Raw genomic sequence first — 14,832 nt, forward strand, 5'->3', positions numbered from 1 at the left:
TTTGTGATAGATTAAAGAAACTATTTACAAGAAATCAATTACTGACCAAGTGCCTAGTAATTTTGAGTTTGAATTCAATTTTATTTCGACAGTCCCTGATGCTAGCAGGTAGCGAATTCCAGAGTCTTGGCAGGGTTATTGTGAAAGAGGATGAGTATGAGGAGGTGCGATGGAATGGTATTGTTAGTATTGTTTCATGACGAGAGCGTGTGTTCAGATTATGTTCGGAAGAAGTAAGGGGTTGTTGGACAATAACTTCATTTAGGTCAAAATTACATAAATTCTTACTTAACAGATTAATTACTCATTAATATTTGTTACTTATAATGAAGCTAACATCTGTCCATTCCTATTATTACCATTAATTTCTCTAAATAGAATATAAAACCTCTAAAGGCAAAATTTCATTACATTAATATTCTCATTATATAAATATATTTCTGATTTATATTTTTTCTCCCTATGTACCAAGCACTCTGACCACTGAGCTACGCCGAATTCAATCCACAGCACCGGATTGGACGTTCCTCCTTCAATGTTTCCCTTTTGGCCTGACTCCAAGTTAGGCATATATGTTGACGTTTTGAGCCGTATTCATAGACATTCTTAGCGCGAGCTTCCGGTGGATGACCAGCGAACTAACGTTTCTCGTATTCATAAGCCATTGTTAGCGATATGGTATGATATGAATCCCGTACAAATAACCAGTCGATAGCCGGGGCTAGTTTAGCACGCTCGTAGCGCGGGCTAGCGAAATGTCTATGAATAGCACCTTTTATGTCCAAGTCAACTGCCATTATACAAGGGGCGCACTCAACTGAGTGACTTGTTTGGCCGGGATTCCGCAGTTATGCACTTCTAGCTATGAGCGCTTGGTACGTAGAACCAAGGACCCGGGTTCGATCCCTGGCGCCGAAGCGAATTTTTCTCCTCTAATATTAATTGTGAATTAATATTACAGATGTTATTCTGTAGGACAAATTAATAAAAAATATTTAATATTATCATTCGTTAGGCAATTAAGCCAGGAGATAGGCGAGTTCTTTCCCCCCCCTTATATATATATATTATGAAGTCATTAAGAATAGTAAATTAATTTGATAAAGTTATTTTACTGGGCAAATAAATTACTATTTTTAGATGACCAAGTAGTGTTTGTAAACTCTGAAGATTCCTTACATAATGCATTGCACATTTGAAATAATACTGCAGGGTTGTATTATGACTTAGCCGAATCAAAATACGAAAAAGGATTTTCAATTTTAAGCGAAGAAGTTGAACTAGCGCTTAAGGAAATGCAGAATGGAAAGCAACAGGAGTTGATGGAATCCCCATTGAATTAGTAAACTGCTTGGGTGAAGACAAGAAGCAAATTCTATCATTATGCAACAAAATATATGACAAAGGCGAATGGCCTGAAGATTTTACGGATTCAGTGTTGATTACAATACCGAAGGAAAATAATGCCAAGAAATGTAAGAACTTCAGGACTATCAGTGTAATGTCGAAATCGGCGAAGATTCTCTTGAGATTACTGAATCGACGTTTATATTCTAAGATGGAAGAACGGTTGGAAGAAGAGCAGTTTGGCTTCAGGAAGGGAAAAGGTACGAGAGATGCAATTGGACTGGTACGGACAATCGATGTAAGATACCTAGAGAACAATAAATAAGTGTATGTAATAATTCTGGACCTAGAAAAGGCTTTTGACAGAGTGGATTGGAATAAATTGAAGGGGATCCTAAAATATAATAGGTGTGTTCAGTAATCATTATATGAAACAAGGACTAAAATTCAGGATATGAGAAGAAATGTCTGAAGGAAGTGAAATTGAGAGAGGAGTACGTCAAGGATGCCCTTTATCACCTACCCTGTTCAACATTTACTTGGAGGATTTAGTAAAGAATTGTTTTCAGAACATGGGAGGAGTGATAGTAGAAGGAAGAAAAATAAAGTGCATAAGATTTGCTGATGATATGGCGTTGTTAGCAGAAGAGAAAATGGCACTAAAGAATATGCTACTGGAGATAAATGATAGCTGTGAGTAGTATGGGATGAAGATAAATGCAAATAAGACGAGGAGCATGGTCATAGATATAAAGATACAGAAGATAAACTTAAGAATCCTAAATGAGGCAGTAGAGCAAGTGGACACCTTCAGATACTTGGGGTGTACTATAAGCAATAACATGAGCTGCTGCCAGGAAGTGAAAAGGAGGATGGCAATGGCCAAGGAAGCATTTAATAGAAGGAGCATTTTCTACGGACGACTGGAAAAAGAACTAAGGAAGAGACTAGTGAAGTGTTTTCTTTGTATGGAGTGTGGCATTGTATGGGGCAGAAACATGAATATTACGACGAAGTGAAGAGAAGCGAATAGAATCATTTGAAATGTGGATATGGAGAAGAATGGAACATGTGAAGTGGACAGACAGAATAAGAAATGAAGCTGTGTTGGAAAGATTGGGTGAAGGAAGAATGATATTGAAACTGATCAGGAAGAGTAAAAGGAATTGGTTAGGTTACTGGCTGAGAAGAAACTGCCTACTGAAGGATGCACTGGAAGTAATGGTGAACGAGAGAAGAGTTCGGGGTAGAAGATATCAGATCATAGACGACATTAAGATATATGGATCATATGAGGAAAAAAAAAAGAGGAAGGCAGAAAATAGGAAAGATTGGAGAAAGCTGGTATTGCGGTGAAACACCTGCCCTTGAGCAGAACACTAAATAAATGAATGAATGAATGAATGAATGAATGAATGAATGAATGAATGAATGAATGAAATGGTTGTATTATTTACACATTTCTATATAGAAAACAAAGTTTACCAGTTTCAAACGCGAAGAATATTTCAGAGAAAAATAAATAACGGTATTTCAAAACAAGTGAAAGGCTTCAACTATTTCAGATACGAGGTTTCTTATGAAAGGATCCATGACCTGAACAACAAATTACATAGATATCAACAGTTGTTAGGAATAAGGCTTAATGAAAGAAAGCCTAATGAATAAGGGAATATTAGAATATATCTTAACATTCTATAGAACAATGATACTTCCCACATTATTATACGGTTATGAAATATGAACTCTTGACAGCTCAATAAACGAAACAAATAGAAGCGACAGATTGCTGACATTTCTTGTGCAATATATTCTATTCATTAGAAAGGAAATGGAAAAAAAAATAAGATAAGAGCTAAAAATTGAAAATGTAATTGTAAAGATAAACAAACACCAGGAAAACAGTCACAAAGTGAGAACGAATACTGTACCAACATAACTTTTATTTAATATCTGTAATTAAACACTATTTTTCCAAAAGAGTTAAGCGCCAAAAACAAGATTCTATTCTTCAACATTCTTTAATAACTATTTTATAAAAATCGGACTGCCATCGAAACAGCTAAGATTATTATTACTGCTATAATTTAATTATTATTCATGTGAAAAACAATGCTAGAACAAATAAAATTCGAAACTTTATTATTGCTGTGACCTACTAACGCATTCAGGTAAACAATATAGGCGTGTTTTTCAGATTGTTACATGAGTACACGCGATGACTAGGTAGAATATTGCTGCATTAATACATAAGGGTGTAAGATCGGGTCATTCATAAAGAGAAGCCTGTGCCAGACTGAACGCACCCTACGCAAGTCTCCCGCACGAAGGCGTCCCGTGTCATCCCGTTACGCAACTTGTTTTCGATACCCACACCTACAGTCTGGTTTCGCAATAGGTCATATTCGCATTCTTCCAGACTACATGCCAGTACATTCATCAATTTACGGGACGACAAACAACTTCAAACAAGTTACGCAATTTATTTACTCTCACATTCCTAAATACTGTCAATGGATTAATGTCATAAACTGACGAAGTTTAAAGAAGAACTGTTCGAGAATATTAGAATTTATATAATTTGTAAAACATAGTAAATATTACGATATCAAATCTGCATCTTTATGATTATCTTCACCACCATCATGATAATGATACTCATTGTCACGATACACATCTTCAAAATTATGCCAATCAGTATCATCAGGGGGCGTAGGCAAGGGGAGGGTTACCGAGTTTGAAATCCCTTACTCCCCCCGAACTTAAAAAAAAATACATATTCGGATTTGAGTGTTTTTTCCCCATATTCGTTTTCCCTTCTGTAATTTTTCAGTCAGAGTAACAAAATCTACATCGACATAAGACATTGTCCTCCAACACCACCTTCAGTATAATCCCTGTGTGCTTGGTGCTGCGTTCGAATTATAACAATGCTATCTTTGTTATAGAGAGACCTAATTAGAGATGATTTAGATACGCTAGCTGCACATTGCAGAGTGAAGAGGGAAGTACATCTTAGGAAGGTAAACCAATACTGATGGTACCAATATTCTAGAATGAGTTGAGTCTTGCACAATAACTGAAAGCTAGTGCAAGACAAAACAAATATGTTAATAGGTAAAACGTATAAATTGTATTTATATAATAATATATCTTTGTGTAAAATTGTTGTATGTAATGTGTCTGTGATCTATTATATATAATAAACCAAACCAATAGAGAGACCTATCGTCGCTTAGTACGTATCTTGTAATAAAATGAAGCCGACACAATATGAAATTTAACTTCTTCTTAAACACATTGAAAAGGTTGTTTTGACAGTTCTGCTTCGCAGATGTGAAACATTGTGCGTTGTCGATTTTAAACTAATTTTAAGAGAGGTATTCATCCTTTCATTACTTTGAGTTCTGACTTTATTGTGAAACGTTCGTTTAACATTTCGTGCATTTGACAGTTCATATTTTTAATATACCTACTCTTAATACATATACCGTAACATAATAATAATAATAATAATAATAATAATAATAATAATAATAATAATAATAATAATAATACACAAAATTTAGAAAACCGATCATGAAATTGTAAACAATTTTAATAATTTCCCCTTTGACAAAATTCTGCGTACTTCACTGAGTATCACTATTATCATTTGCATTAGATTATATCTATTTCATCCACATCAACAGATAATCGTCTTCAACTCATTGAATATAATGTTTTAATAATAATAATAATAATAATAATAATAATAATAATAATAATAAAGATAAGTACGAGAAGAATTTTTGGTATTCCACACTGTGCTGCGTTTCTTCATACAGGTTTCATGCCGTTTCGAAACATTAAAAAAATATGTTAACTCCCAGCCAGGACTGACCGCGTAAATTACATGTAATTTATGTCATGTAGAAAAAATATTTTACACGATTTTATATTTGGCGTAATAAATTATTTTCATGGATGTAAATTAATTACGACGATATGCTGAAAAGTAATGCCTCATATTTTTTCGTCGCTGTGAATATAGTTAAAAATATTAGTGATAGTACATTGTATTCAGTGAACTTTCTGCTTTTGAATGACTCAAGTTTCGTATCTCTGTTCGTCCGAGTTATAGTCTGAAACATGTCGAAACATAGTGTACCCGCACTATGTCGGTGCATCTGAAACAGCGTGCTCTGATCGAGTTTTTAACTGCAGAAAATGTACTCCCGATATACATTAATCGGAGATTGAAGGCTGTTTATCGTGATCAAAGTTTCATCATCAGTACTATGCGTCATTGGTCTGCTCGTGCTCGTAATTAACCTGGTGCAACTCTCAACTTGTGTGACAAAGGACGCAGTGGAAGATCACGTACTGCAGTTTAAGACATTATATTCCTTACTTCCTTTTGTCCTTGAATTTCTAACAAATCGCCATTTTTACGTTTGATAAACATGTTTGAGTTTAGAATTGTGAGTTTATATCTGAACAAAAGAGCATGACCTTTTATTGAAAAATACCCAAACGTTTACATGGCATTATTCCCTCAAGGTACCTTATTTTTACTGAAAATGTGGCCGCATTATTTGAAGTTCTTACCTCAAAACTACATGACGTGGTGGTTTACTCGAACTCTAGTACAATAAATTCGTATTTCTAAATAGGAAAATAACGTCAGATTAAACACTATAGAGTTTGTGCACTGAAAAATGCACGCTAGATTGGTAGTGGTACGAATAACTACTGAAAGTATCTGCAATTACGACCTTCTCCAGGAATATTTACGGTCTAAAAAATCACTGTACAAATTGCGCGAAAGAAGTTAATGTGAAGTTAGTCTGAAAGAAAGAAGTCCCATATCTTCGGAGTTCAAATGATTTATAAAGACATGGGGACTGAATTCATTATTGCAGTGTCGCTATTCTACGTAATTTATGGCCACAATTCTTTGAGACACGTTGGCTTGCGAATCACATACTGATAATCTCTGTAAGTACTGTGTCAATGAGGCAATGTGTTACTGTACAAGTACTGCGGCGAGTCCTCACCTGGCCGGCTGTAATCACCTTTAGTGAAAAAATGACATAAATACTAACTATTGAATGTAGAAAAATGCAGTACTACCTAGAACTTTGAAATACATAATATGATAATTATTCAGGGACATCATTTTTTTACTCACATTTCTAATATCAACCTGGCTATATCTTTGGATTAACGGTTGAGAACCGGAAACACCATTTGCTACCCCCTTCTACGACTGGAGTCCGATGATACTGGCGTAAAATACAAACAAATCACTTTACTAGGTATAGGAGGGAAGAAAAGTAGTTCATCCATTTACGCAAACTAGAAAATACCGCGATTTTGAGTTTGATAATTTTCATTAGATTTTTGGTTAATCAAAATACAGTACTGTATTAACAATAAGTGTTTTTACTCCGAACTGAGCTATCCATTCGGACGTATACATTATGCAGTGTATATTATACTGTCTACAGCACATTAGCGTACCATATAGAGAATGAAGTTAAATTGAAAAATAATCGTGATGTGGATATTTAAACACATTTTTTAAAATGGTGGCCGTTCATTTCGATACAGGCTTCAGTTCTTTTGCGCATATTATCGTACTATAGACCTATGTACCTATGTACCTAATTCCAATTACCAGTTTCGTCCTTCATACTAGTAACTCATCTTGAAATAATTCTGTATCTACTCTAAAAGAGTACCTTACGTACTGTAAATTCAATCTTTACTTCTGCCCGATCCGAAAAGATAAAATTACTCAAGTCGTTTTGTCGCAGGGTCGTAGAAAGGGGGGAAATCACGTGACAGTTAATTACTTAACGAGGCCCTTTTAAATTATTTTAAACAGTTGTATATTATTATGTAGACGTCCAATTCCTAACAGAGATTAATGTTTTCAGAAAAGAGCTAAGGTAGCCCAGCCACTAGCTTTTACAGAGTGGCGAGCAGAAGCGGGTGGGGGAAACCAGGATGCAACGTAGGTAAACGGACGACAGTACCTGTGCGAAAATATGATTCAATATTGAACGCTCTTTCGTCACTGGAAAACACGAACACATTTCTGGAATATACTACAGTCACTAACTCAGTACTGTTTACTATGACCGTAAGGCGACTTTGACTGCACACGCGGCCTTGGTTCTGTGTGGAGGACGGTTGAAAGTTTATTAGTAGAGGGGGTGGGAGTGAAGTGCATTAAAAAACTCAGGTACAATAAAAATTGAAGTAAAAATGAAATTATATCCCTATACCAGGCCTACTCCTTAAAAACATTACAATCAGAATAGCAAAAGTTTGACAGATCTGTAAAAACTGAAAAGAAATTGAGCATCCTACATTGAATGAAACGTAAATTAAAAAATAAAACTATTTACCCCCAAAAAATCACTTTGGATGGCAAATTGATTCTTTGTCTCAGGTATTCAGCACAATGGGAGTCACCATTGAGGGCCTGTAGTTTTCTTAGTTTTCTTCCAAATTAATGACATATTAAAGCGTGCATTGATCCCGACGGGTTCTCCTACAATTCTAGGGCCCGTTGGTATCAGGCGTTCTAATGGAAAAAGACCTGATGGATTAACCTTAATACCATGGTCAAGAGGAAAATCTTTATTATGGGATGCCACTTGCTTGGGCACTCTAGTAACATCTCATTTGCAACATACATATAAAGTCGCAGGATTAGCAGCGATTTCAGCAGTCAATACAAAGAGGAATAAACACCGATACCTCTTAGATAGGTATATTTTTGTTGTGTTTACTGTTGAGTCGATGGGTCCATGATGTCTCCAATATTCCATATTAATATTACTACCACTTTCTTCAGTCTCATTTTAATCACCCAGATACTCATTTATCTCTTGTTCATAATTTTTCTTCTATGCACCCATATTGCCTTGATCCATCTCTTCATAATCTTCTTCATTCAGATTTAAGTTTCCTTGATCCAGATTTTCGTTGCCTTCTTCATTCAGAACTCCACCATCTTCTTCATGCAGATTTCCATAATATTTTTAGTCAGATCTCCATCATCTTCTTCAACCAGACCTCTATCATCTTCTTCAGCCATATCGTCACCATTTTCTTCAGTCAAATCTCCATCCACAACTCCATCTTCTTCATTCACATCTCTTCAGCCAGATCTCCATTTTTTCTTCAACAAGGTTCCCATCTTCCTTTCCTCTCGTTATTGTCCTCTAGTCTGTCACTTCTTCTTTGACGATCTGGTGGTGCCTGTGGGATCCGAGATCGCAGGTTCAAACCAGGCGGAGAACAAGGAATTTTAAATGGTGATAAAATCCTTGGCATGACGTTCTTCAGGATGAAAATAAAGTTGTGGGTCCCGTGTCGTGGACTTACGGCACGTAAAAGAACTCTGTCTATAATAAGGGGCTTCAGACAAAGTGTTTTGAATATCTCTCAACCATGTTGAATTTCGACGCTGAAAATCTCTGCAAATGAATATTTCTTTAAATAAACCACCACCATTACCACCAAACCACCACCACCACCACCACCACCACTACCACCACATATTCTTCTTTTTCATCTTCAGGTTTTCCTTCACGTTCATCTTTTGAATCATTATAATTTCCGTCTTTAAGTTTATCACTTACATAATCTTCACCTTGTTCACCACTGTCATCACCATACATACCATTTTAATTTTCAGCTTCTCCTTTTCCTCCTTATCCGCATTGAAGATGAAATTTAGATTCGTTCCAATTACCAAACGAAATATTAATTTCACTAGGTTTTTTTTAACTATTCTGCATTAATTCAATCTTAAAACTTTACGAGGTTTAATATTTTTTGTGAGTTATCTTCCAGTCTTTTTATAAATAAAATTGTATACTGTAAGATATTACAGATTTTCCCATTATCTTATGAAGAATCTTATGAAGTGATAATTGGAGTCGATATATTGTGTATAATTGTGTAAAATAAATTATCCACTACCGCCTTCTTCTGAATTCTTCTCTCTTCATATTTACAATCGATCTGCCTGCGGCAATGACATCTGTGAGCTCATAACGTATTATTCTGCGTGTAAAATCAATTATGCACTACCGCCTTCTTTTGAGTTCTTTTCTTTTCATATTCACAATAAATCCGCCTGCGGCAATGCCTTCTATGAGCTCTTAACGTGTTATTCTGCAGTAGGTACCTCAGGAAAAGATACTCTCTTGCATGCTCCATTGGAGATGGATTCCATATAGACTAATAATTAAAAGTTTGAAGCTGAAGAATTTAAATGGTGGTCATATGTAGGAATACTATACGAGAAGAACATCATTGAAATATGGGATTCAGCGACTGTGAAACTGGTGGGCCTGGGGTCGAATCCTGGTTCGGACAAGTTACATGGTTGAGATTTTGTTTAGTTTTTTTATCGACCCTTCGAGTAAATGCTGGATAACTTTCAGCTTTCAATCCTCAGGCTCATTTCGCCGGAATCATCATCATCATCATCATCATCATCATCATCATCATCATCATCATCATCATCATCAGGCACGGAAAGAAACAGGAAACTACCGTATCTATCATTCATTTTTCCCAGTATAGTCTGGCAGCTGCCGATCACCAATACAAATGTTATGGTCAGGCTCAGTCTGGTAGCTATCAGATCGCTAACGATCGTTCCTGTCATGCACTTGAAGAAAAGAAGAAAAAGATACCAATAAATGATTGTTTATGATGCGTTGAAAAATCTATACACTTATATCTCGATTTTATACACATAAAGATGCCCAAATTTATAGTAGTCACATTAAAAAAAATAATTTTAACAGAATCATGACACATATTGAAGGACATAACGTTAATTATAAAGACATGTTTCTCCTTTTTATTAATTGTATTGCAAATATACAACATAGGCAAAGAATCATATTATTTCATTTATGTTAAAAACTAGGTTATCTTTTCGGCAAATAAATTAATGTAATTTGTCGAAGACTAGATCTTGTATGTTTTTCTCTCGGAGCTGATACTTATAGATCTGTAGAAGTAATACAGAATGGCGCAAAAGTGACTTTAAATTCTTAAAAATAAATGTAAATGTAGCAATGTTACGAAACAACTGTTTGTCATTTGGCTGCAATAAATTAACTAGTGGCGTTTAAGATTAGTATCACAGATAATCGAAGTTTTGCAGGTTGGTAAAGGAATAAAAGACAAATATTTAGATTGGTATCATAATCGAAGTTTTGCAGACTGGTAAAGGAATAAAAGACAAATATTTAGATTAGTATCATAGATAATCGAAGTTTTGTAGGTTGGTAAAGAAATAAAAGACAAATATTTAGATTGATATCATAGACAATCGGAGTTTTGCAGGTTAATAAGGAAACAAAAGACAAGAAAGACTATTTCCAAGCGTAGAAGACAGATGGCATGCAGTTATTGTTTCTGATTGTTTACATGTGATATCAGAACTCATGATGCACGTGAACATCTTTGTTGAACTTTACTTCCAGCCTCTCCCCATTATGCTGGAGATGTTCGTAAATACTTGGATCAAGTTTTTAACTTTAGAGTGATAGGACGGCGTGCAGCAATTGATCACTCGATTTCACCCCAAGGACTCAGACAAAACCCTCTTGCCTAGGCCAGCCCCCTCCGTGCTCGCCAGCGATCATTTGAGTAAATGACACAGAAAATAAATATAATGTAAAGCGTAAAGTGACTATTGCCCCATCCGGTATGTATTTAGAGTAGCTATGGGGACTATAAGCAAAGTAGGGAGGGAACGTTCCTACTCACCCCACATTCGTTTGATTGACAGGGGAGGGGTAAAGCAGTTGTTTTGCTAAGTCAAGTGCAGTGGTGGATTCGACACACCTTGTGCATCAGTAATTTCTCCGCTCTTATTTCTTGTTTCAAAATCTTTACAGAATTTTGTTTATAGGAAGTACACGTATCATACAATAATTATGACGGCCACCTACTGTCATTAGGCAAATTATATATTTTTCAATTGTATAACTACTCCTTTATCATGTGCACAAAAAATTCTTGAACTGCCTTGTGATCGACATAATAAAGTATTTCTTTTTTAAAAACAGTAAAGAAAAAGCAAAGCTACATTGTCATTTAACTGCACAATATATTAAAAGATACAATACTCAACATAATAAATTGTTTCTTTTTAAAACTAATAAAGTAACTAAGCTCCATTGTCATTTAACTGGAAAACATATTAAACACAATATAATGATCAACAGAATCAATTGTTTCTTTTTATAAATACTAAAGAAAGTAAAACTAAGCTCCACTGTCATTTAACTTTAAAACATATTAAACAAAATACATGAGATATGAATGAAACGAAATACTACTGTAGGCCTATACTGCTGGTTTTCATTTTTTTTTTGTTGTTGATTGCCCTCGAAAGTTCTTGTTATTAACTAAAAAGGATATATTTGGCTCTAAAATAGAACAACTCAACCGTAATACTGAAACTAAATGCATGTCTGTGATCCTAGACCTGGAGATACTTTTGGTCATATTCATTTTGAAAAGAAAAACAGCTCACAACAGTAAGTTGAGCCAAACATAGATACCATACGCATTGCAAATGTGTGCAGATTAGGGAATTGCTCCTCTGGTAGGTAATCCATTTTTTCCTAAACACTTTAGTGGCGTGCTCTTTTGCATCTCCATAGTGGCTCTGATGCTTGGGTAACATCAAATATCACGCCAAATATCATCTCGCTATCACCAATCTCATCAACGCTAAATAATCTAGTAGTTGATACAGCGTCGTTAAATAACCAACCAAAAAAAAAAAAACATCAAATACAAATGGATTATTGAACAGACACATCTCCATGTCCATTGCAGTTCTTCTGAAAATCTTTCTTGGAAAGAGAACGCATCAAGTAGGTCTAATATGCACTCAAAAATTTAAATAACTTCAGTTCCAGATACTACTTAATAAAATAACAAGTATCTAAATCCTGAAAATACCATAAACATATCTTGTTTTGTATCTTTTCACAATTATTACGAAAATAGCTTTTAAAATTGTAGATAAATACTTGTAAGATCACCGAAGTCAGCTTTAGCCTATGCTTCCGATTAAAGTGGCGTTTAATATTGAAGCGTTTTATATGCGCAATTTTAAACCCACATATTAAGCAACAGACTTTCCTCTTTATGTAAGTAACAAAAAATTATTTCTGCCGCTCTTCCTGAAACTGACGTCCCGAGATCGAAGCCATACCCGCCACTGAATGAAGCGTGTCTAGAGAAGCACCAGGCGGTGGAGAGGGTCGGTGGAGGGAGGTAAGGCGGCTTTGAGTGCACTGGCCCTTCAGAGCCATTTTTCCCCATGGTTGATTTAGAGAAACACAAATGGAGGAGGTATATTTAACGTCGCTTTATCAACTACGGAGTTACTTAGCATCTATAAAATAATGATAACGAAGCGGTGTTTTTGCCAGATGAGACCAGGGATTCGCCATGGATTACCTGACACTCGCCTTAGAATTAGGGAAAACCTCGGAAAAAGAAGCAATCAGGTAGGTTTAATCAACCTATAGTTTCGAATACGTCCGCACACAAGCGCAGCTTTGGATCTCAATTGAAAATAGAAAAGAAAAAAAAACAATACTAATTATTTCCAAAATAATATTTTCTTTTCCTCCTAGAATAGTTATTAATCTATCTAATCCAAAAGTAATTCTCCCCTATGAGGTGGGGCCCCATAATGAAAAGTTTTTTTTTTTAAACCAAATTCTGATTCTATGTCTTCAGCTCTTTATCTCTGAGCTGCGTCGGTGGCCAGGAAATATTATTTCAAAACTTATTCAGAACACTGAAGGTTGAAACCTCACCACAGTATTGCCCATCATCAGGTTAGAAATCTGTTACCGTGAATACAATTCTCTGTTTTGACCACACATGAAACAAGAAAAAAAGTTATGACTTTTAATGTGTGTTATGAAATGAAGTATTCATAACAAAGTATCAATTTTAAGAATGGGATATTGAGAACCTTAAATATGATATCTTAATTAAATTTAAAAAAAATTGAAAGGTTCTATGGATGTATTCCAGTATGTATAGAATGTAATAGGACATAGTGTTTGATCATATATTTATGATTCTTCACTGAGCATCAGTTACACGTTAAGGTCTACTCATTTGTGGACGAAATGGGTGTCCAACGTTACAAGAATATGAAGTCCTGCAATCAAATTTCACTATTTCTACCTTTCATTTTCCAGGTGAACACGTCCTTAAAATCAGACCGACACATGAGTACCAGGACGGAAAGGCGATGTAACGTTTGCAGGGTGAATCATTCCGACACTGTAACTTCATGACTGAAAACACTATTGAAATAAAGGTTGTTTCGTTAGATCGGGTATACGACTACGATGCGAGTATGACCTTGATTTGGCGCCGCGCATGTACGAGGCGCGGGTTGGGGCACGCGGCGATTGGCGGCCATTTTGAGTGTGGGCGAAAATTTCCGGACAGTATTATTACGCTACTTCAATGTGCTAGCGCGCTGATTTTTTTTAATTTAACCGTTTCTTTACCTTAAAATAAATTTTAATTTATGTCATCCTGTAATGCAAACATATTTTTTGTTTTCTTCATAGAGTGAGCCACTGTTCCTCACTAATATTCTTACTTTAATCCACAGGTCCGTGGAAACGTAAACGCGACACGCTCTGCAACAGCTTGAATCGTGGGTAAGTAAGATACTAACATGGTTATGCAGTTCTTTTTTCCTTAAAAATTGTAATTTTATTATTTTTACTTACACAATCATTAATTCTGTTTATATATGCTTTACTTTTGTTACTGGGCATTTATATTTTGTGCTCTGCATTCTGTTCTTGTAAGGGAACTTTTCAATTCCTTAAAGTTTAATCTTATGTTTGTTTGCATATATCACGCTCTTTATAGTCATAATCATTGTCTTTATATGCGAAAACTGTTGCGAAATACAGCGATCAATGAAATATGTAAATGAAACGGTACCGTAATAGAAAAGTATCGATCAGTGACACTGTCAGGCCTATGAGATTTCATTGAAAAATGCATAATGACATTCGTTTCCCCATGTTTGGCGTTCATATCATTCCGTCAAATCTCCGTATAATTATCATTTCATAGCATTCTCCGAGTAGGGTTACTTCCTTGAAACTCGAATACACAACGAATCTCAAAGCAGTCAGTTGGTGTAGGTTTGAAATTCGCCTAGCCTATCTGGGGGAATAGTACAATACTTACTTACCTACTGGCTTTTAAGGAACCCGGAGGTTCATTGCCGCCCTCACATAAGCCCGGCATTGTTCCCTATCCTGAGCAAGATTAATCCAGTCTCTACAATCATATCCCACCTCTCTCAAAGCCATTTTAATATTATCCTCCCATCTACGTCTTGGCCTTCCCAAAGGTCTTTTCCCCTCCGGCCTCTCAACTAACACTCTACAGTGT

General features: G+C 35.6%; 1 protein-coding gene across 1 annotated transcript in view; it reads left to right on the plus strand.

Moving 5' to 3' along the window:
• Positions 1-14,832, plus strand: part of sr (stripe) — a 1,127,550-nt gene that overhangs the window by 133,806 nt on the left and 978,912 nt on the right. Inside the window, exon 2 of the mRNA XM_069823631.1 lies at positions 14,033-14,081. The gene's annotated coding sequence lies outside the window, so the exon portion shown is untranslated. The remainder of the gene's footprint in view (positions 1-14,032; positions 14,082-14,832) is intronic.

Source organism: Periplaneta americana, chromosome 4 (assembly GCF_040183065.1).
Source record: "Periplaneta americana isolate PAMFEO1 chromosome 4, P.americana_PAMFEO1_priV1, whole genome shotgun sequence".
In the NCBI taxonomy this organism is placed as follows: Eukaryota; Metazoa; Arthropoda; class Insecta; order Blattodea; family Blattidae; genus Periplaneta; species Periplaneta americana.